At 38.3% G+C, this 22,000-nt stretch overlaps 1 protein-coding gene and 1 non-coding gene across 2 annotated transcripts in view; one reads left to right on the top strand and one right to left on the bottom strand.

Moving 5' to 3' along the window:
• Positions 1 to 22,000, bottom strand: part of KIAA1328 (KIAA1328 ortholog) — a 347,137-nt gene that overhangs the window by 242,705 nt on the left and 82,432 nt on the right. The gene's annotated exons all lie outside the window — the stretch shown is intronic.
• Positions 8,711 to 8,817, top strand: LOC130045638 (U6 spliceosomal RNA). The gene has a single exon (XR_008795604.1). It is a non-coding gene; the product is annotated as a U6 spliceosomal RNA (small nuclear RNA).

Raw genomic sequence — 22,000 nt, 5'->3', positions numbered from 1 at the left:
GAACGGCTCCAATTCCAAACAGGAGACATTCCCAACTCCTCGCCCAGTGCCAGGGACTCTTTCCGGAGCCGCGGCCGCGTTAGCGGCCGCGAAATATTTTCCCACTACATATGCCATAGGAACCATAAGCTAACTTCTTAGATGGAAACTTCTCTATTTTAGCGCAGCCACTAGAAATACAGTTGCCAATAACTCATAAGCCTATCTTAACTCACACTGCATATCAAGCAGAATAGTAACACTGAACGTGAAGGACTAAACCACACCTCTCACAATGGTAAAGCAACGCAAAAGCCCACCAAACATTCATATTGAAGAGTCTAGCCCAGATGACACCAACAGTACTGTAGTGTTAGACAACCTCTCTGACAAGGAATTCAGAAGGGAGCTACTTAGGATGCTTAGGGAATTAAAAGAAACAATTGAAAGCAATGCCAATAGAAGACAAGAGGATCTGAAGGCAGAAATGAGGAAAATGCAATCAGAAATGTCAGACCTGAAAAATCTCGTAGGCGAATTGAAAAGCTCAGTGGAAGGCCTCAGCAGCAGAGTAACAGCGGCTGAGAACAGAATCAGTGAGCTCGAGGATGAAGTTCAGAGACTCTCCCGAAAAGAGCAGAAAATGGAAAAGAGACTCACAATTCGGGAACAGATGGCAAGAGAAGATCGTGATGAAGCCAAGAGGGGTAACATAAGAATTATTGGAGTCCCAGAGGGACAGGAAGAAAACCTCGATGAAGAAGAAACTGTCAAAGACATGATTGCTACAACATTTCCAGAGCTGAAGAAAACTTGTGACCACATTCAGGAGGCCCGAAGGGTACCAGCTAGAAGAAATCCGAATAAAAATACCCCAAGACACATTCTGATCAAAATGACCAAAACCTTAGACAGAGACAAAATTCTGAAAGCAGCAAGATCGAAGAAAGAAATCTCTTACAAAGGAGCATCCTTAAAATTCACAGCTGATTTTTCTGATGAAACCCTCATGGCCCGAAAACAGTGGTGGGACATAGTAAAAAAACTCAATGAAATAAATGCCTCCCCCAAAATACTTTTCCCAGCAAGACTCTCATTCATAATAGAAGGAACAACACACAGTTTCACAGACAAACAACAGCTCAGGAACTTCATAGACTCAAAACCATGGTTACAAGAACAACTAAATGGGCTACTTTAAGGCAAGAAAGGCCCCTCAAATACACCAAATTTTAACAGAACAATGGGACAAAATCCCATAACAATAATCTCTCTCAATTTCAATGGGCTAAACGCACCAATTAAAAGACATAGAGTGGCAGGATGGATTAGAAAATTGAACCCAACATTCTGCTGCCTGCAAGAAACGCATCTCAATAGTCAAAGCAAACACAGACTCAGAGTCAAAGGCTGGAAAACAATCCTACAGGCAAACAGCTCCCATAAAAAAGCTGGGGTAGCCATCCTTATATCAGACCACATCGATTTCAGAGTGAGGAAGGTCATAAGAGACAGTGAAGGCCATTTCTTATTGATCAGAGGATCTGTACAACAGGAAGAACTTACAATAATAAATGTATATGCACCTAATGAGAGACCAGCAAAGTACTTAAAACAACTACTCATAGATTTGGAAAAAGACATCAATAGCAACACAATACTAGTGGGAGACTTCAACACTGCTTTGTCACCTCTTGATAGATCAACCAGACTCAAGCTTAGCAAGGACATACTTCATTTGAGGGAAACAATGGAAGAAAGGGACTTAGTAGATATATACAGGACACTTCATCCACAAAAAGCTGAATACACATTCTTCTCAAGCGTACATGGAACATTCTCCAAGATAGACCACATGCTGAGCCACAAAACATGCCTCCATAAAATTAAGAAGGTAGAGATTGTATCAACAATCTTCTCAGACCATAATGCGCTGAAATTAGAAGTAAATCACACACAAAAACAGAAAACTAAATCAAACACCTGGAAATTAAACAGTGCACTATTGAACAACGAGTGGATTAGACAGGAAATCAAAGAGGAAATCAAAAGATTCCTAGAAACGAATGAAAATGAGAACACGAGTTACCAAAACTTATGGGACACAGCAAAGGCTGTGTTAAGAGGAAAGTTTATAGCTCTACAAGCATTCCTCAGGAAGGAGGAGAGAGCACACATAAGTAACCTAACCTCACAGCTTAAGAACTTGGAGAAGGACCAAAAAAAGGAGCACAACCCGAACAGGAGAAAGGAAATAATAAAACTCAGAGCAGAGATTAACGAGATGGAAACCCAAAAAACAATCCGAAAGATCAATGAAACCAAGAGCTGGTTCTTCGAGAAAATTAACAAGATCGATAAGCCTCTAGCAAAACTCACAAAGAAAGGGAGAGAGAAAACCCTAATAAACCGAATCAGAAATGAAAAGGGGGTCATTACAACAGAAACCACAGAAATTCAGAGGATCCTCAGGGAGTACTTTGAGAAGCTTTATGCCACGGAACATCAAAACCTCGAGGAAATGGATAAATTCCTAGACTCCTACAGACTCCCAAGGCTGAACCAAGAAGACCTGGAATACCTGAACAGACCTATCACCATCAAGGAAATTGAAATGGTAATAAAAAGTCTCCCCAAGCACAAAAGTCCTGGCCCGGATGGATTCACTAGTGAATTCTTCCAAATCTTTAAAGAGGACTTACTCCCAATGCTCTTTAAGCTTTTCCACGAAATTGAAATATCAAAAACACTTCCAAACAGTTTCTACGAAGCAAATATCACACTGATACCAAAAGCAGACAGAGATACCACAAAGAAAGAGAATTACAGGCCGATATCCCTGATGAACACAGATGCAAAGATCCTCAACAAACTACTAGCAAATAGAATCCAACTACTCATTAAAAAGATCATACACCATGACCAAGTAGGATTCATCCCAGGGATGCAAGGATGGTTTAACATTCGGAAATCAATCAACATAATCCACCATATAAACAAAAGAAAAGATAAAAAGCATATGATCATATCAATAGATGCAGAGAAAGCATTTGATAAGATCCAGCACCCCTTTATGATGAAAACCCTAGCCAAAATGGGTATAGAGGGGACCTTCCTCAACATAATTAAAGCCATCTACCACAAGCCTACAGCAAGCATCATCCTCAACGGGGAAAAACTGAGAGCCTTCCCTCTAAGATCAGGGACGAGACAGGGATGCCCACTCTCTCCACTGCTGTTCAATATAGTACTGGAAGTACTTGCAATAGCGATTAGGCAGGAAAAAGCTATTAAGGGCATTCAGGTAGGAAAGGAAGAAATCAAGCTCTCACTATTCGCAGATGATATGATACTCTACTTAGAGAACCCAATAACTTCCACCAAAAAACTCCTAGAAACAATAGACTCGTATAGTAAAGTTGCAGGTTATAAAATCAATACCCAAAAGTCCATGGCTTTCCTATACGCAAACAGTGAGAGAGAAGAAAGCAACATGAAAAAAACAATCCCATTCACAATTGTGCCCCAGAAAATCAAGTACCTAGGAATCAGCTTAACTAAGGAAGTAAAGGACCTGTACAAAGAAAACTACAAAACGCTACTTCAGGAAATAAAAGAGGACATGAGGAAATGGAAAGATATCCCCTGCTCATGGGTCGGGAGACTTAACATTGTCAAAATGGCAATACTACCGAAAGCATTGTATAAATTCAATGCAATCCCTATAAGGATACCCATGACATTCTTCAAAGAAATGGAGCAAACACTCTTGAAATTTATATGGAACAATAAGCCCCCACGAATAGCTAAAGCAATTCTTGGGAAAAAGAAAATGGGAGGAATCAACCTCCCGAACTTCAAACTGTACTACAAAGCAGTAATAATTAAAACAGCATGGTACTGGAACAAAGGCAGAACTGCAGACCAATGGAACAGGGTTGAATACACTGACATCTCTCCTCAATCATATGCTCATCTAATCTTTGATAAAGGTGCAAGTAATGTGAAGTGGAGTAAGGAAAGCCTCTTTAATAAATTGTGTTGGCATCACTGGACGGCTACATGCAAAAAAATAGGCTCAGAACTCTGCCTAACACCATGTACAAAAGTAAGATCAAAATGGATTAAAGACCTCAACATCAGACCAGAAACCATAAGGTACATTGAAGATAAAGTTGGCAAAACCCTCCATGACATTGAAGCTAATGGTATCTTCAAAGATGCCACGCCACTGGCCGAGCAAGTGAAAACAGAGATAGATAAATGGGACTATCTTAAACTAAGAAGCTTCTGCACCTCCAAAGAAACAGTGACCAAAATACAAAGACAGTCAACAGAATGGGAAAAGATATTCACCGAATACACATCTGACAAGGGGTTGATATCCAGGATATACAAAATACTGGTTAAACTCCACAAGAAGAAAACATCCAACCCCATCCAAAAATGGGGCAATGAAATGAACAGAAACTTTCTCAAAGAAGAAATCCAAATGGCAAAAAAGCACATGAGAAAATGCTCTACATCATTAATCATCAGGGAGATGCAGATCAAAACCACAATGAGATACCATCTCACACCTCAGAGACTGGCCCACATTCAAAAGAACAAAAGCAACCGATGCTGGCGTGGATGTGGCGAGAAAGGGACACTCCTTCACTGTTGGTGGGAATGTCCACTGGTTCAGCCCTTCTGGAAAACAGTATGGACGATTCTCAAAAAATTAGAAATTGAGCTCCCATTTGACCCAGCAATACCACTCCTGGGAATATATCCCAGAGAGGCAAAAATGTATAGTCGAAGTGACATCTGCACTTGTTTGTTCATTGCAGCACTCTTTACAATAGCCAGAAACTGGAAGAAACCTGAATGCCCAAGAACAGATGACTGGTTAAAGAAACTTTGGTACATCTACACAATGGAGTACTATGTAGCTCTTAGAAAAGATGAAGTCATGAAATTTACATACAAATGGTACAATATGGAAAGTATCATGCTAAGCGAAATGAGTCAGAAAGAGAGGGATAGACATAGAAAGATTGCATTCATCTGGGGGATATAAAGTAACAAAGTATGAGATTAATACCCAAGAATAGCTGAGATCAGCACCAGGAGGATTACTCCATAACTTAGAGGCCAGCCGGGTATCCTAGAGGAAAGGGCTGTTCAGATAGAGAAGGGAGCACCAAATAAAGGATGTTTGGAGGATCCTCCCAGGAGGGGAGATGCATGTCGAAAGTAGACTATGGACTGAACATGTTTGCCACTCAATGCCTCTTTTGCAGACCACAACACCCAAAAGGAGAGAGAGAACACAGGGGATTGCCCTGCCACAGAGACAGGGGAGATGGGGGGATGGGGGTGGGAGGGATATTATCCATGGTGGTGGAAAATGGGCACTGGTGGAGGGATGGGTATCTGATCATTGTATAATTGAAACCAAAGCACAAAAAATTGTAAATCTACAACTTTAAAAAAAATAAAATAAAATAAAGGGAAAAAAAAATAAAAAATAAAATAACCGGATACTTATAAAAATATTACAAAAAAATTTTAGGCCCTCTATTCAGGCAAAACAATTTCTTTTAGCAAATATATATATATATATATATATATATATATATATATATATATTTGGCTTTCTGGGTCACACCCTGCGATGCACAGAGGTTACTTCTGGGTCTGCACTCAGGAATTACTCCTGGCGGTGCTCAGGGGACAATATGGGATGTTGGGAATCGAATCCAGGTTGGCCATGTGCAAGGCAAACGCCCTACCCACTGTAAAATAATATCACTCCAGCCCCAACAACTATGTATATTTTTAAGTTGGGTTATAGTGATGCTTCTTGTCAAGGATAAAGTACTATTTATTGAATGCTCCCTCTGAACATACGAAGGGCCAAAGCGACAGTAGCAGGGAGTAAGAGGTAAGCTTCACAGGGGCCTGAGCCTGGGACTGTCTCCGACCAGCACGGCATGGCTGTGGGAGCACCTGAGCACTGTCATGGTGCAGGCAACCTCTGACGTCACAGAGCCCAAGCAGCCCATCATCGTCTGGTTCTGACCCTACGCTGCAGGCCTAGCGATGGAGCCCCGGGCCCTCTGAGTGCTGCTAGTAAGGCTACCAAAGCAAAGGAAGTGGGTGTCCTGCACTTCTTTTTCTTGACACATGGTCATCTCCTTCTCTTCAAGGGATTTTGTAAAACTGCCAATGGGTCAAGGACACCTGTGAGTAGAGAGAGGTCTCTGTGGTACTGTACCAAATCCGGAGGGGATTCTGGGAAGCAAATCTGCTTCGCTATCATTTCTAAGGATGCCTCCTGAAACAAAATTTGGGAATTTTTCTGTCTCAAGGAAATGGCATGAAATTTTAAAATTTATGTACTTGTCAATCCACGTGTCAGTGAAATCTCCCTTTTTAATAAGCAGTGGGCGTCATGGTAATAAAGCTGAAAACATTCACTTTCCAGAATACAGATATAATCTGTCAGTTATATCTGTCCAATTTCTATCATGCACAAGAGATCGATTTAAAATACAATGCAAGCTCCACTGGGTGGCACAAGACTAAGCTACAGGAAGGGTTACTCCTACTAAAAATTACTCTGAATTTTGTTTTCTCATTTAAAAATATATTTAGATTACTGAATTAAAACAAATAAAAGTAACACTGCATAATTTAGCTGTCGTTTTGTACCAAATTGCTTATAACTGTAACCATAAAATGATAATAATCTGCCATATGTGCAGCTGCAAAACTAAGAAAAGCACTGGTCAGTGCGGCTGTGAAATGTGAACCTACAACTCCCCCTGGTGTCCATAGAGCTGAATTGCAGTAAAATAAAACGTTCTGTTAGTTGTTACAATGCTAGGTTTAAAAATACATTCATTTCGGTGCATTTAATGTGTCCAGAAATAAGTTGAGCATAATGTGACTACTTTACATGAGAAATACCAGATTCAGTAAAAATGGCACCTATATTTCCCAAGACAAGTAGGAATATGTCAAATCCATGCCCACACTCCTTACCTCAAATATCTACCAGTTACTTCGTTACCAGTTTATCCTCCCTTATCAGCTACCCTGATCCACATAAGTATTAAAACTTTCTGATATTATAACCCTCATTCCTTCACAATTTTACAATTCATCAAAGCTATGATGCCTTTATTGTTGGTTTTCACAAGCATATTTTGGGTTCTTTCAAGGTAGTGTCCTACTGACTGTAGTACTTATGCATTTCTTATTTAATAGTTGTCAAGTTTTGTCAGCCTTATTAGTTTACTTTTTAAAAAAAAAAAAGTTTCACAGACACAGTTTGAGTGTTGTGGCTCCTAAGCCTGCTTTCCCGGAACTCTCGCTGGTTTTGAGGGGTATGACTTGAGGAAAGCATGCTGTATCTCTCTGTAACCCAGCTGGGGGCCTGGGAGACAGCTCCAAAGCTGGAGTCCAAGCGTTGCTGGTGCCAGGCCCTGGGTTCAATGGCCAGTCCCGTAGCTGCGTGTGGCCCCACGGACCCAGCACTGATGGGACACAGCAGCACACACTGCTGGCATGGCAATGAGCTTCCAGGCCTGCACTGCAGGCCAAGTACCGCCAAGTGGCCCCAGGCCCTGAGTAACACTGGAAAGTTTCTATTAAAAATATTAACGCACACACAAATAAATATAAAAATATGAACACTTGTACATATATACCAGTGTTTGTGTGCAAGCCAAATTTAATGCCTCTACTGTATTTGTATGTAGAACATAAGCAATTATAAACAAATATCTAAATTTTGCAGTGTTAAAACTGTTTTATTTATTCCCATGACAGTGTTACTACAACTACATTTTTCTATCTCCTTTTAGAAAGATTCTCTTCTCAGTTATAAATCTTTAAAGAATTTAGGAGTTAAAATTATACATACTTATATAGCCACTTTTCCCAGACAGCAATAATCACATCAAATAGTTTGTGCATCTGCTCTAATTTGACAACAAAATTCTTAACAGATGTCTGAGGTAAGAAAAGGTCCAACTGATGTTTAGAAAAGAGTCAGAAGGAGTTCCTCTTTTGTGGTAATATGTCATTCCAAACTTGAGTTAGTCAAAAAGATGTATAATAAAAATAAGAGTCGCTCTTACTAATGTCAAATGCAGTTTTTTACAGCCTTTATTTTTTCTGGAAATTGCCCTCATTACATAAAGAAATAAAGCCATTGAGAATTAATAATCATCTTTCACTTAGTTACCTTAATCTATTATATCACAATCAAGAACCTTTGTCAAATATATACTAGAGTACAATTCAGCATTAACAAGTTTTCTATACTGGGTTTAACCTTTCCACATGCTCAGCTTACTACATATAGAAAAGTACTTGCTGCCAGGCAGGAAGACTAGAAATGTGGCCCTTGGTCAATAGTGCTGATTCATTTGGGAATGTGTAAGAAATGCAAAATCCTAGGACCTCGTTCTCCAGTTGAGTGCAAGCCTACATTTTATTTAATGGGTTTTAGGGCCATATCTAGTAGATTATTCCTGGCTCTAGTGGCTCTAGTGCCCCTGGCAGTAATCAGGGGACCATACATGTGAAGCCAGGGATCAAATCAGGCTTGGCCACATGAACAAATGCCCTAGCCCCTCTGCTATTTCTGTGGGTCCCCCAAGTCTGTTTATCAAGCGACCTAGTCAATGATGTGCATATCAAAGGTTGAAAGTACTCGTTTAAAATACTGTGATGAGTGCTCGCTTCGGCAGCACATATACTAAAATTGGAACAATACAGAGAAGATTAGCATGGCCCTTGCACAAGGATGACACGCAAATTCGTGAAGCGTTCCATATTTTTGTGGAGAATGGGCACTGGTGGAGGGATGAATACTCGGTCATTGTTAACTGAAACCCAAGCACAAAGATTTGTAAGTCTACAACTGTACCTCATGGTGTTTCACTAATAAAAATTTTTAAAAAATACTGTGATGAATTTCAAACCCATTTTTGCCTTTCATATATTTCTATAAAAGTTCAGAAAAACTGCTTTCCTGCGATTAAATTCATAGCTCTCTGATTGATGGATTAACTGCAAAGTTTTTTAAGTGTTTGTTGCTCTGTTGTCAGTCTTTCTAACCTTCTTGCAACACAATCAAGCCATATCTGGGATAAAATCAATACAACTAGATATTAATTCTAACAGACACAGTGTTTTATATATAAGTATATATATAATGTAAGAAAAGTTTTCCATATGTAAAAGCCAAGCATACATTTGTACAATGAGAGCCTAGCAATTGGTACTTATACTCACTTGCATTGGACATATTTCATAAAATTTATCAACTTAAAAAAAAAGTTAATGTTTCCTTCCCCAACTGTATATACAAACATCAAATTGAGTGTGCTGATTACAATGAATTAAAACCTATAAAGTAAGAAGTTTAACAATAGTACCTTTGGTGTACTGTAACTAAATTTAATTGAAAATATGAATATCATTAATATATGCCATTGCCATGTAATTTGAAATATCAGGCACCTAGGAAAAAAATAATCCCTGTTCTCCCAAGTCTCTGACCTCCTAATATGCACACACACGGTTCACACATGACACGGTTTGCTATGAGGGCTCATTAAATGGAGAAAATGATGAGAGATACACCCTTCTCTATCCTTTCTTGGGGACTACTGATATTTTTTTACTGAAAGATATTTTGCACATTATGTAAATTTAAGATATGCAAGCAGCACGCTGATTTGACACATGTATATATTGTAATATGCTAGCCATTATGGCAATAGTCAGTTTCAGATATTTAGCTCCTCTATCATGTCACAAAATGATTATTTCCTTATTGTGAGAATAATTTAAAGTGTGTTAGGAAGTTTCATAATTATAATAAAATATCGTTGTCAGATTTATACAGTGCATTAGATCCCAAGGACCAAGTTACTACTAATAGTAAGTTTTCCTTTCTTCAATTTTTATTGAGGCACCATGAATTTACAGTACTGTTAATGACCGAGTTTCATACATATAATGTTGCATTATCAGAGCTTTCAAGAAACTGAATTTAGAGGCAGCTTCCTAAATCCATGAATGTATATGCTAAAGAATACTTAGGATGAGTCTCCACATAAACATATAGAGTAACAATAAAAACAATGAAACATTAATGGCAAATCATAACAAATTCAAGATATCAACCAGCAAATTACATGGCTGTGAAAAAACAAACAGCAATGCAAAAGTTCTAAAACATCTTTTTTTTTCCAACTGGGAGGACCACTATGCTTTTACTTTGCTTGCAAAGATGTAAAATCTTTTTTTAAAAATTTATTTATTTATTTATTGAATCGCTGTGGGAAAAGTTACAAAGCTTTCAGGTTTAGGTCTCGGTCATGCAAATATCAATCACATTTCCCTTTACCAATACTTATTTTTCACCACGAAGAACCCCAATAAACCCCCCCACCCCCCCATGCCTGTGGGGCAGAAGAATTCTAGTTAACACTCTATCTACTTTGACTAGCTTCATTGTTTCGATAAAAGTTGCACCATTATTATTTAGACTTTACCCCTGCCCCCCTCCCCCCCCCCCCGCAAATCAGCCATGCTGAAAAAGCATTGTGAAATGATTTGCTTACAAAAATATAAAACCTTGAACTGAAGTATAATTCTGGAAACTGGTATTAAAAACCAGAATCAGAAGACAGCATGCTAAATAATCAAGCCACCAAACGGATAAAGGCCAAAAAGGAAGACTTTTTTGAATTTTGAGACCCCGGTTTGGTTAGGTGATTTCCACCTAACACTGGCAAACATTTTCTACGGAGGGGCATATGTGATTTCAAGTTTTGTGAAACTCTTATGGTGTCCCAGAACTAAACACTCTGCAGCTGAGTGTGTAAGCAGCCCCAGACCAATCACAACCATTTATCACAATTTTATTTACAATTCTGTGACTAAGGTGCATAAGTAGCCACAGATAATCACGGCTGTGGACCATTTTGGTTCCATTTATTTCTAGAATTTCATTTTACTAACACAGGTGTAAGTATATTGTTTTCTTTATGATAGTTTGCTATTCACGTATATAAGGGCAAATGATTTTTGTGTACTGATTTTGTATCCTACAACTTTACTGTAATTACTTATTCATTCTAATAGGTTTTAGGTAGACTCTGTAAGATTTCTATATACAGTGGTATTCTATGTGCAAACTGATAAATTTTACTTCTTTTCCAATCTGCATTATTTATTTATTTATTTATTTATTGGCTAAATGTCAGCCTAGGTTCTCAAGCAGAAAACTATTTCTTAGTTTTGTGAACTGTTCAAAGTCCTGAGGGACAACTCTTGGGAAAAGAAAAGGCTAAAATAATACATTCTGTACTCAGTAAGTACTAATAATTGGCCTAACTTGGTTTTCAAGAGTTAGACCCTCTTAAAACCAGTTCCAGTGATCTTAAAGACCACTTATTGACAGAGACCAAGTGATTCTCATTAATCTTTGCCTCTCTATATATATATACACATGTATATACACATATATATATTCTATATGTATACACATATGTGTATGTATATACAAAAAACTTCAAGATGGTTATAGCCATAATCTTTCTTATTCTTGGCTGAGCAATACTATGGAAGCTGGCAAACTACTCAGGTCAAATTTGACCACTGGTCAAATCCAGGCTACTTCCTATATTTGTAAATAAAGTTGAATCAAAATTTTGATAAAGCGTTAAGAACATACAATGGCAAATGGGTAGTATCTTCAACAAATGGTTGGGGGCATATGGACAGCCATATGAAAATAAGTTGAATTAGACTCTCCAGTGGAGAGGGTGCGGGATTCAATCTCCAGAGCTGCATATAGTCTTTTGAGCCCCAGCAGAAGTGACCCCTGAGTGCAGAGCCAGGAGAAAGCCCTGAGTATAGTCAGGTATGGCCCCAAAATGAAACAATAACAAAAACAACGGGAAAATAGATTAAGGACTTGAACAAAAGATCAAAAACCACAAAACTGCTAGGAGAAAATATTATAGAGTAGGCTCCCTAACTGGTTTTAGTCATTATTTTTCAGAATTCACACCAAATGTTCTCACAGACATACACTCAAAGATGAGGTGATGGGAGTACAGGGAATTCTCTCATAAAGTATGCACATGTTAAATATCCTACAACTGATTCATTATGCCTAAGTAAAGCTGGAAAAAACAACAATGTGTTAAATATCTTACAATTTATTTATTATGCCTCAGTAAAGCTGGAAAAAAAGCCAACAATTTCCTTTCAAAAGGTAAAAATTACTCTCACAAAGATGATCTGAAAGAAGCACTGAAAGAAACTGTCAATTAAGAGACTCAAACAGAGGAAATGGCAGAAGAAAGAAGAGGGGAGGCTGTGAGGTGTGAATAAGAGAAAGATAAAATGAGATACTTCAAGAAACAGACCTTCAGTCCATTATCTATTTTCTTTAGAAAGTGAGTCAGTCAGCTGTGAATGGGACTTAGGCTGATTTCATGCTTTACCTATTGGGAACAATGCAGCACATCATTAGTCCTATATGTGAGATGGATGCAAATATAATTAGAGATAAAGGTAACAAAAACATTGGGAGAAAAAGATTCTTTCCTCCTCTGGGCGACTCTAGTTACAAACCCAATGCTTGAAAAAATAAAAACAGCCACTTAAAAAAATCATTTTGTTCTAGAACAAATATTTGTAAATTGTTACTTAAATATCTTTTCGTTTCACTCCTTATTTAATTGTCTCCAGATTCTAAATTTTCTTGTAGTCTCTACCTTGAAGACAACCACTGCCTATCATGATCAGCTGAGTAGATTTGGTTAACAATCCTTATGGAGGATGTGCAGGAAGACCCACTTTTCTGGGTCATTTCACTCAATTTTAAACAAAGCAGCGAGAGATCTACCCTACCGACTGGCAGGGAGATAAAACAGATCTTAAAGCTTCAGAAAGCTCCTATAGGGTTGAGCCACGAGATTTTGGGATTTATTAGCATAGTTTTTTTTTTCCTTTGGATTTTTGGTAAAGCTAGGAAAAACGATTCCTTATTTGTGGGCAGAAAGACGACAATCAGTGGAAAAGAGGGTTAGAATTCTAATTAAAAAACATCTTTCTCAAACAGAAATGAGTAAAAACAGCGATTAGGAAAATCTTGTAAAAACTGAACAAAAAAACGGATAAGGACAATTTATTCCTTTCCTTTATCACCAATCTAGAAGGTAAACAAAATTGGCCAAAGGAAAGAAACTCTACTTTCCTTTTGTACTTATTTTTATATCTTCCAATTTTGATTAAATTCCAGATGCTCTATTATTGAATTCAGAAGTCTGTCCTTTAAATGGGCTGGAGCGTTTGCCTTGCACACAACTGACCTGGGCGATCTGGATTCAATTCCGCCGTCCCTCTTGGAGAGCCGGGCAACCTACGGAAAGTATCCCGTCTGCATGGAAGAGCCTGGCAAGCTACCCATGATGTATTCAATATGCCAAAAACAGTAACAAGTCTCATAATGGAGACGTTACTAGTGCCCGCTCGAGCAAATCGATGAACAATGGGAGGACAGTGCTACAGTCCTTTTAATGACAAAAAGACCTAAGCATGAAAAACACAGTATATACTCTTTTTAAACTAGCATAGTATATCCTATATATATATATATATATATGCTAGAAAGCTGAAAATTCAACAGTAAGTGTACCTGCATCAGTTTATATAGATAAAATTCAAATCTAACTTTAATATTATAATGTTTTCGTCTTCTATTCCGCATGCAAAAGTAGGCAGTTCAGAGAACCTTAGGTTCCTTTCTGAAAATGCTTCAGAATACGTTACAAAGTTATTTTCCCATGTTCACAGATTAGTCCCCTTTTTAAGGCTTTAGGTAATTATATAAATTAATTAAAGAACACCAGTCACTGTCACTGTCCTCCAGTTGTTCATCGATTTGCTCGAGCGGGCCCGGTAACGTCTCCATTGTGACACTTGTGTTTGGCATATCGAATATGTCACAGGTAGCTTGCCAGGCTTTGCCGTGTGGGCGAGATACTCTCGGTAGCTTGCCAGGCTCTCCGAGAGGGGCGGAGGAATCTAACCTGGGTCGGTCTGATCACCTGCGTGCAAGGCAAATGCCCTACCCGCTGTGCTATTGCTCCAACCCAAAGAACACCAGTAAAATCTGCAATTTTTTCCTATATAAATCTAAGTATTGACTGTTGGAAATGTTTATGGTCATTTCATTATCTAATGTCAGCTGTGTCATAAGAACATCATAAGCTTATTTTTAATAAAACTTATTAATATCATATATACTTTCCTCAATTTCTCCTAAAGGTGTGAAAAAAAACTAACAGGATCAGCCAGGTCATGGATATAAAGTAAAAAACACATTAGATTTTAGTGCATATGGTTTAATTATTTTATTGCTGATTTTTCTACAGTACAAATAAGTTCTCTGCAATATATTATGCAATATGGAAGTCTGTAAAGAAAAAAATTCTTGGGGACCATATAAATGCATAAATGAACTGTTAAATGCTAAAACAAAGAGAGCTCAAAAAAAATGAAGTTAAGCAACCTTCAGAAGTTTCCATCAAAAATAAGAGCAAATGAATTATTGATCACTTCAGTTTAGATTAAAATAAAAGTTGGAGAATTAATAATTCAAAATTTTAAAAGTCAGGGGAAAATAAATCCTTGACTACTACAGGGCTAAGCTACCTCAAGAGTGAGGTAAATCAGAAGTAGTCTTTTTACTACTTGCAAAGAAAAAGGTCAGGAAATAGTCTTAACAATCCAAACCCCAGCCAAAGGGCTTCATTATGTTTTTTTTTTTCAAATCCATTTGTTTACTTGCTGTTTCTCTGCACTGAAGTTAAAGAAATGATGACAGTCTCCATGACCGCCCTGGTTTTGGGGATACCCAACTAATGAAAGAATAGATTGAATAACATAGGCATTATTTGATAGCAAAAATTGGACAGGATTGTGAAGTTCAGGGCCCAAATTTTGAAAAGAAAGAAATCTTTCTTCTTTAAATACAATTTATGAGAGTTGCTAAGGAATTTTGCAAAATTACTGGTAACAATCAAGCTATACTATAATGTGTTCATTTTTAGTGGCATATGGTTTATGCATCTTACGTTTAAAATAGAAAGAAAAATTAAGACAAAATGAGCAACCATTGCTTTTATATGATTTAATCAAACAGTAGAACACTAATTATGGAGTGGATTCTATACATGCTGAGCACGGTAGGGAGTCCTGTCTCTTCTAACACTACAGGATCAAAGCATCTTCATGAACAACTAATCTCGTTATACAGCACACTGTATAGCATCATTCTGTGGTACTCAAAATAACTATCATGCCCCAATCCCCTTGATTTAACATATTCCTACTTGCATAGGTAAAATTATTGGGGGGGGGGGGGTCTGAGAGATAATTCAATGGCTGGAGCACATGCTTTGTAAGCAGAAAACTCAGGTTGGATCTGCAGCTCTGCATGGACCTCCAAGCACTTCTGGTGATGAACCCTGCGTGCTGAGCCAGGAGCAGGCCCTGAGCATCCCCCTATCCCCCGCAAATATTTTTTGTATTGAAACTGTTTTATTTGGAAAAATATAAGGGGAGAGAGAGAATGTTGCAGATCGTGATGCAAGAAGCAGAGACTGCACCAAAAATAGTTATATTTTGAGAGCCAAGAGACTGGCTCAGTAGAGAACACCTACTTACATGTTCGAGCACACTAGACTTTGAGTTCATCCCTGGCAGTGCCCCATATCACTGAGTGTGATTCCCAGCTCCAAAATGGACTGTTTAATGCCTCGCATAGCAGCAAGAACTTAAAAACTACTACTACTATCACACTCAAAATTAGAAAATGCAATTCTATTAATATAAATTATTGCTTCTTGGCATGAACTTTTAAATTGTGTGTAAAGATATATCACAATTTGAAAAAAGATTTTCCAAGAGCAAGTTACTCCCAGACTAAGAATAAAGAAGCAAAATAATCTGTGGAATAAGCTTTGGGAAGTCCATTATTATTCAAGTCACAAGACAATCAGGTAAACTGAATTCCAAAGGATGACAGTTCTTTCTAAAGAGGTGAGCACACAGAACCCAGAAGTAGATTTAAAAAACAAAGGGAGGGAAATAGGTGAGATTTTGGACCTAAGATTCAAGTCTGAGTGTGGGCCTGTCTGCCATGTTACATATCCCCAATAGCTTCAGGCAGAGAAGAGTTTGCTCTCACTAGACTTCTTCCCCAGGTCCCAACCAGGGGCTTTTAAGAAATAATGCGGGCAAAATAAAGGGCCCAAGAAAGTCGTGTCTGTGGTGCATGTGCACAGAATCACCAGTGGAACTCCTGGATATCTCTCCCACAGCAAGCAAAAGCTGAAAGTGTCTGCATGAAGAGTAGAAAGATTCCAGCCCCTCGTATTCCTAGAGACTACATATGATATATATGAACTACAAACAAAACCTTCGAGCATTCCAGAACTCACTCTAAGTACAAGATAGCAGAAACTTCCCACCAGAAAGATAATAAATAGAGCCTCTATTCTTCAGTGCACTGAAGATGTCTAAAATAACAATGGAAGTGGAATCAAATTCAACTCTACACTAGAATGAGTCAAAGGAAGCAGTAGCTGGATGAAGAGGCGCTTGACTCAGAATGAACGCCGAGCTCAGCCGCTACTTGTTCTTAACCACGTGATACGTCCATTAGTAAATAAAAACAGTTCTAAAATCATTCTTTTGGCAACTTCAAGCAGTAGCAGAATGGATACAGCAGGAAATAAGGAACTTGAAAATAAGGCAACAGAAATTATCCAAAATGAAACTCAAAAGAAATTAAAAATGGGACATCTCCTATCTGTGGTATCATATAAAACATGCATAACGAGAGTCCCAGAGAGATGATAAAGAAGGGCAGAAAGAATATTGGGACAGTTAAAAAAAATTTCCAAAATTAGTAAGATACAATAAACCCAGACTAAGCTCAAAGAACTTCAGATCGGGTTCTCATTCTCTCCTCTCCCCTGCCTCTATTCTTTCTCTCTAACTCTGTCTTTATCTTCTTTGGGGGTGGAGGGTGAATAGGATGAAATGAAAAGGAAAATGGGTGCTCCCCATTTCTTACTAAAAGCACAAACATACCTGGTACGTTATGTGCCATCAGAAATCATATCTCTAGAGGTGAAGGAAAGAAGATATGCCAAAGAAAGAATTTCAAATCAATCTGGGTTCAACTATAATTTCTCATTTCCAGATAAGTTTTTCTTTGTCTAATAAGTTAGATCCCAGGAAACTCTATTCTTGAATAAGGAGCTTACCTCAAAGTAAAATGAATGTGAGAATTCCTAGGAAATGCCAAACCCAGATGACCTACACACAGAATCTATTATAAAGTTGAAGGTTTCAGCCAATGACAAGAACAGTGGGGGGGGGGGGGGGATTCAGAGAACCTACAATAATTAAGTTCTATAAAAAACTTCATACTTTGATAATCACCAGAAGCACATATTCAGTCCTGAAGTTTATTCTTAACTCGAGACTCATAATTGAGTCTGTTTTCAAGTGATCAAAATGAAAATCATAGGTTTTTTTTTTTACTCTCTTTAAAACCTGATTTTTTTCCTGTAGGTCCTATCCCATCTACTGATATTCCCTGTTCAGAAATCAGGGTCAACCAGATTGTCAGTTCCCACAACAAATCTACAAACTCATTCTATCTCTAAGTAACTGTCAAGTCTGTTGCCTTTTAATTCTGCCTCTGGCTTAGTTCAGTCCATTATATCTTTTTCATTTAGACTGATTTATTAAAGTGTTTCTAAATAATAATTTTGCCCTTTCAATCTTTTACTGTGCTGCCAGAAAGACTTTAAAGACATAATTTAGATCAAATCACTAGCTCTTTCCCTCAATAATCCAAACCAAACTTTCTCCTTTCTCTATTCCAACTGATATCCTACATGTAAGTCCAAATACCTTTCTCATCCAAGACGCTCAAAAGTCTTGACTCTTACCGTTTCAATATCATTTCCTTCCACCATACCCTTGCAACTTCCATCTCACTACTTCAATTTAACTTACAGGACATCATATTCCTGATAATTCCAAAACACATTATGACAATGCTATCCAACAGAACTCTGTGGGACAACATAATGCTCTATGGTAACAGTAACATAAGAGTAATTTTTTTTTTAATTTTATTAGTGAAACACCATGAGGTACAGTTGTAGACTTACAAATTTTTGTGCTTGGGTTTCAGTTATATAATGATCAAGTACCCATGCCTCCACCAGTGCCCATTTTCCACCACCACTGATCCCAGTATCCCTCCCACCCCACATCCCCCCCATCCCACCCTGCCTCTGTGGCAGGGCATTCCCTTTTGTTCTCACATGAGAGTAATTTGAAACTGTCAAGGTCACTGTCCTCCCATTGTTCATGGATTTTGCTCTAGCAGGCCCAGTAATGTCTCCATTGTGACAACAATTACTGTGTTTGGCATATAAATACGCCATGGGTAGCTTGCCAGGCTTTGCCTTGCCAGGCTTTGCCTTGGGCGAGATACTCTTGGTAGCTTATCGGGCTCTCCTAGAGGGGCAATGGAATCGAACTCGGGTCGGCCATGTTGGCCGCTTGCAAGGCAAATGCCCTACCCACTGTGCTATCGCTCCAGCCCACTTTGAACTGAAAATATGAAAACTGTGATTAGGAATTAAATATGTCTTTACTGTTTTCAATTCTAATTAAATTGTCAGGGCTGGAGCAGTAGCACAGCAGGTAGGGCATTTGCCTTGCACACGGCCAACCTGGGTTCGATTCCCAACATCCCATGTGGTCCTCTGAGCACCGCCAGGAGTAATTCCTGAGTGCAGAGCCAGGAGTAACCCCTGTGCATCGCCAGGTATGACCCCAAAAGAAAAAAATTAAATTGTCATATGTAGCTAGAGTGTACCATATTAAATATCTATGTGTCTAGAATATTTCCTTCTTTCAACCTGTACTTGCTGACAAGGTCATTTTCTTTTATGTATTTCTTTCTTGGCGAATGGAGCCACTGGCAGTGCTATGAAATGCAAGGAACTGAAGCCGGTTGGCCATATCCAAGGCAAGTGCCCTCCCTACTCATGCTATTTCTCCAAGGCCCCAGGTAATTTTCTATTTATCTTTCAAGTCTCAATTCACTCAGTTGTTTCTATATAAAGTCTTCTTTGTCTCTATCAAATCTTACAACTTGCAGTTAAAATGCCCACTTATCATATTCCCATGATTATAATTTTATTTATGTTTTTGAGACACACCTGGCAGTACTCAAGGCTGATTCCTGGCTCTGTGTTTAGGCTCTTCCTGGCAGTGCTCAGGAACCATATGTGGTGCAGAGAATCAAACCTGAGTTGGCCATGTGAAAAGTAAGTGTCCTACCTGCTGTACTATCTCTCTGGAGCCCATAGTGTAATCATTTATTCAATAAATATTTACTCCATGTGTTAAATACTGTGCAAGGCAATGTTCAAAACCTACAATTTTGTACTAGGAAATGAATTGCTTATTAAGACAAATAACTATAAAACAGTGCCAGAGGTGCTGTACTTAAAAGTATCTTCCAATACTATTTTCTGAACAATGCAATGCTCATTTGTATCTGCTTTTTCACATGCTTATGTCTGGCACTCTCTTTTATCTACTATAAGTTGACTAATTCCTTTGAGCTTTAATATTTAGATTAAGAGTCAATTCCTCTGGAAGTCTCCTTGATCCCTAGTTAATCTCTCCTCTGCTCTCTGTAATCTTACACTGCAAATATCTCTATCATAGACTTAGCACTGTATTACAATATCTTTACTTGTTTATTTCCCCTATACAGTGTTTAAGACAATCTGTAGCACTAGACACTCAAACACTGTTTGCAAACTATGTGGCTACGTATTAAGAGATTAACAACATTATTCTTACCTTCACTTCTGCTGATAACATATATCTTACTGAATTTTCACCTAAGACATATAGGCAAATTTTCATTTACTTCTTTAAGTATAAAAAGATAGGTTATGTAAGACCTGCATGCAATTAACCTGGTCACATTTGAAATTTATTGATTATATCCGAAAAACTACCTGAGCCTTGTCCTGAGTCCCTGCCTCTTCAGGGGACCAATACCTACAAGGAAAAAAATGTTTTTAAGCATTTGAATCCAAGTTCAAGAAATGTCATATATGGTATGCTGATAATAGTACAATTACCTATCACCATTTTAATCTTGCACTGCCTCTCTTAACATCAAAGTAGACAAATTAACAATTATGCAGTAGGCATTTTATAATTTTTGGCTACAGATGCTCAGAGGGTCTTAAATGTTTTTCAAAGAGTGTCATAGAGCAAAACCAAAGTTACTCAAAAACTAATAAAATGCTACCTTTTATTATTCTCGAGGCAATCGACGAACAACAGGATGATCGTGATCGTGATTATTCTCCTAGCCACAAACCATATCTAAATATGAAATAAAACAACAGAAAAGTGTACCAACAGAAAGAGTATTACACTTATTAAAGTGTACCAACAGAAAAAAGTATTTGTTGCAAGAATCATAAGTCAATTTATTATCCTCTAACATGCTGAGGAAATTCTTTCCTATTTATGGTTGGCATTGACATTTGTAAAGAAGGAATGTGGAATTTTGCCACCTGATTTTTCCTGCATCTAGTTATTTTGGTTTTGGTAAACATGGTGAACTACACAGCAATTTGCTCTCCTGTCCCCTCCTTTCTTCCCTTCCTTTTGTTGCCATTGTTATTGGATGACCAAGGAGGCAAACACTTGGATGTGACGTTTTGGGGCCTCCACACTTGGGGTGCATTGCTTGTGCACACCAGACTGTATGCTGAAGATCGGCACGGCCTACTGTGGTACCCAAGGACTCAGCAATTACAGGGACGGGGCTTGGTTTGGTGAGGTTGGGGAGGCAGGGATGGAACTTTCCAGTCTCATACCTGCAAGGCTGGTGCTTTCATCTACTGAGTCCTCAGGTCTCTCATTGATTTTCAAGTGTTAAACTGGTCTTGAAGTCTAGAAAAATTCTGGTCATTATATATTAAGATGTCTTCCACATTTTTTAAATTTTGTTCACAAATACCCTATTGAAAATTACTACTTATGTTAACACATGGATATCTGATATTTGATATTCAGTTTTTGGAATATTGAATACTGCCAGGTGTGTGCATGTGCACATGCATGATGTGTGCCTCTGTGTGTATGGTGTATATGAGCACTGAATCCAGGGCCATTTGCATGTGAGGCATGCACATACCACCGAGCCACAGCTTCAGCCGCGTCAGTCAGGTTTACGGGGAATACCCTCTTCAATTTTTAGAAAGTGGTCTGAGTAGGATTGTGTGCAGGTTTCAGAGTGATTTGCTCTGATCATACCCATTCCCAGAAGGAATTTGGTGACCGATTTTTTTTCTTCCCTAAAATGAGTGTTTTGATAAAAAAAAAAACCCCACGGAAAAAAATCCCACCTTTTACCCCCACCTTAGGCCATACTTAAAGCCCTAAGCTGCATCATATTGGCTTCTGCTTGTCTCATTCAGAGTATCCCCTAACTAATTCTACCTATTTTCCTTTTCTCCCTTGCACCTAAAGCTATTATGCATCCTTCACCCCATTCTAGTCCCCTCCAGGGGGGAGGTGCTGCCCACTCTGGGAAACAGAGTTTCTAAAAGATGGTTTTATTTTTAGAGCAATTTTAGATTTATAGAAAGATTGACCAGGAAATACAGCTACTACATGGAAAGTCCTCCCTCTCCCCAGATAGATACCCATATTATTAACATCTTGAATTAGGGTTTATTATCTGGGTTATAATAAAAGAAAAATGTCATATATCTACCATTATATTGCAATATCACAAAGAAAGTTTCCACTTCCCTAAAAAAATCCTCTCTGCTCTACTTAATCATCCCACCATCCTCTCCTACAA

The sequence above is a fragment of the Sorex fumeus genome, unplaced genomic scaffold (assembly GCF_029834395.1).
Source record: "Sorex fumeus unplaced genomic scaffold, SorFum_2.1 ptg000128l, whole genome shotgun sequence".
Classification (NCBI taxonomy): domain Eukaryota; kingdom Metazoa; phylum Chordata; class Mammalia; order Eulipotyphla; family Soricidae; genus Sorex; species Sorex fumeus.
This window is presented reverse-complemented; position numbering and strand designations above follow the sequence as displayed.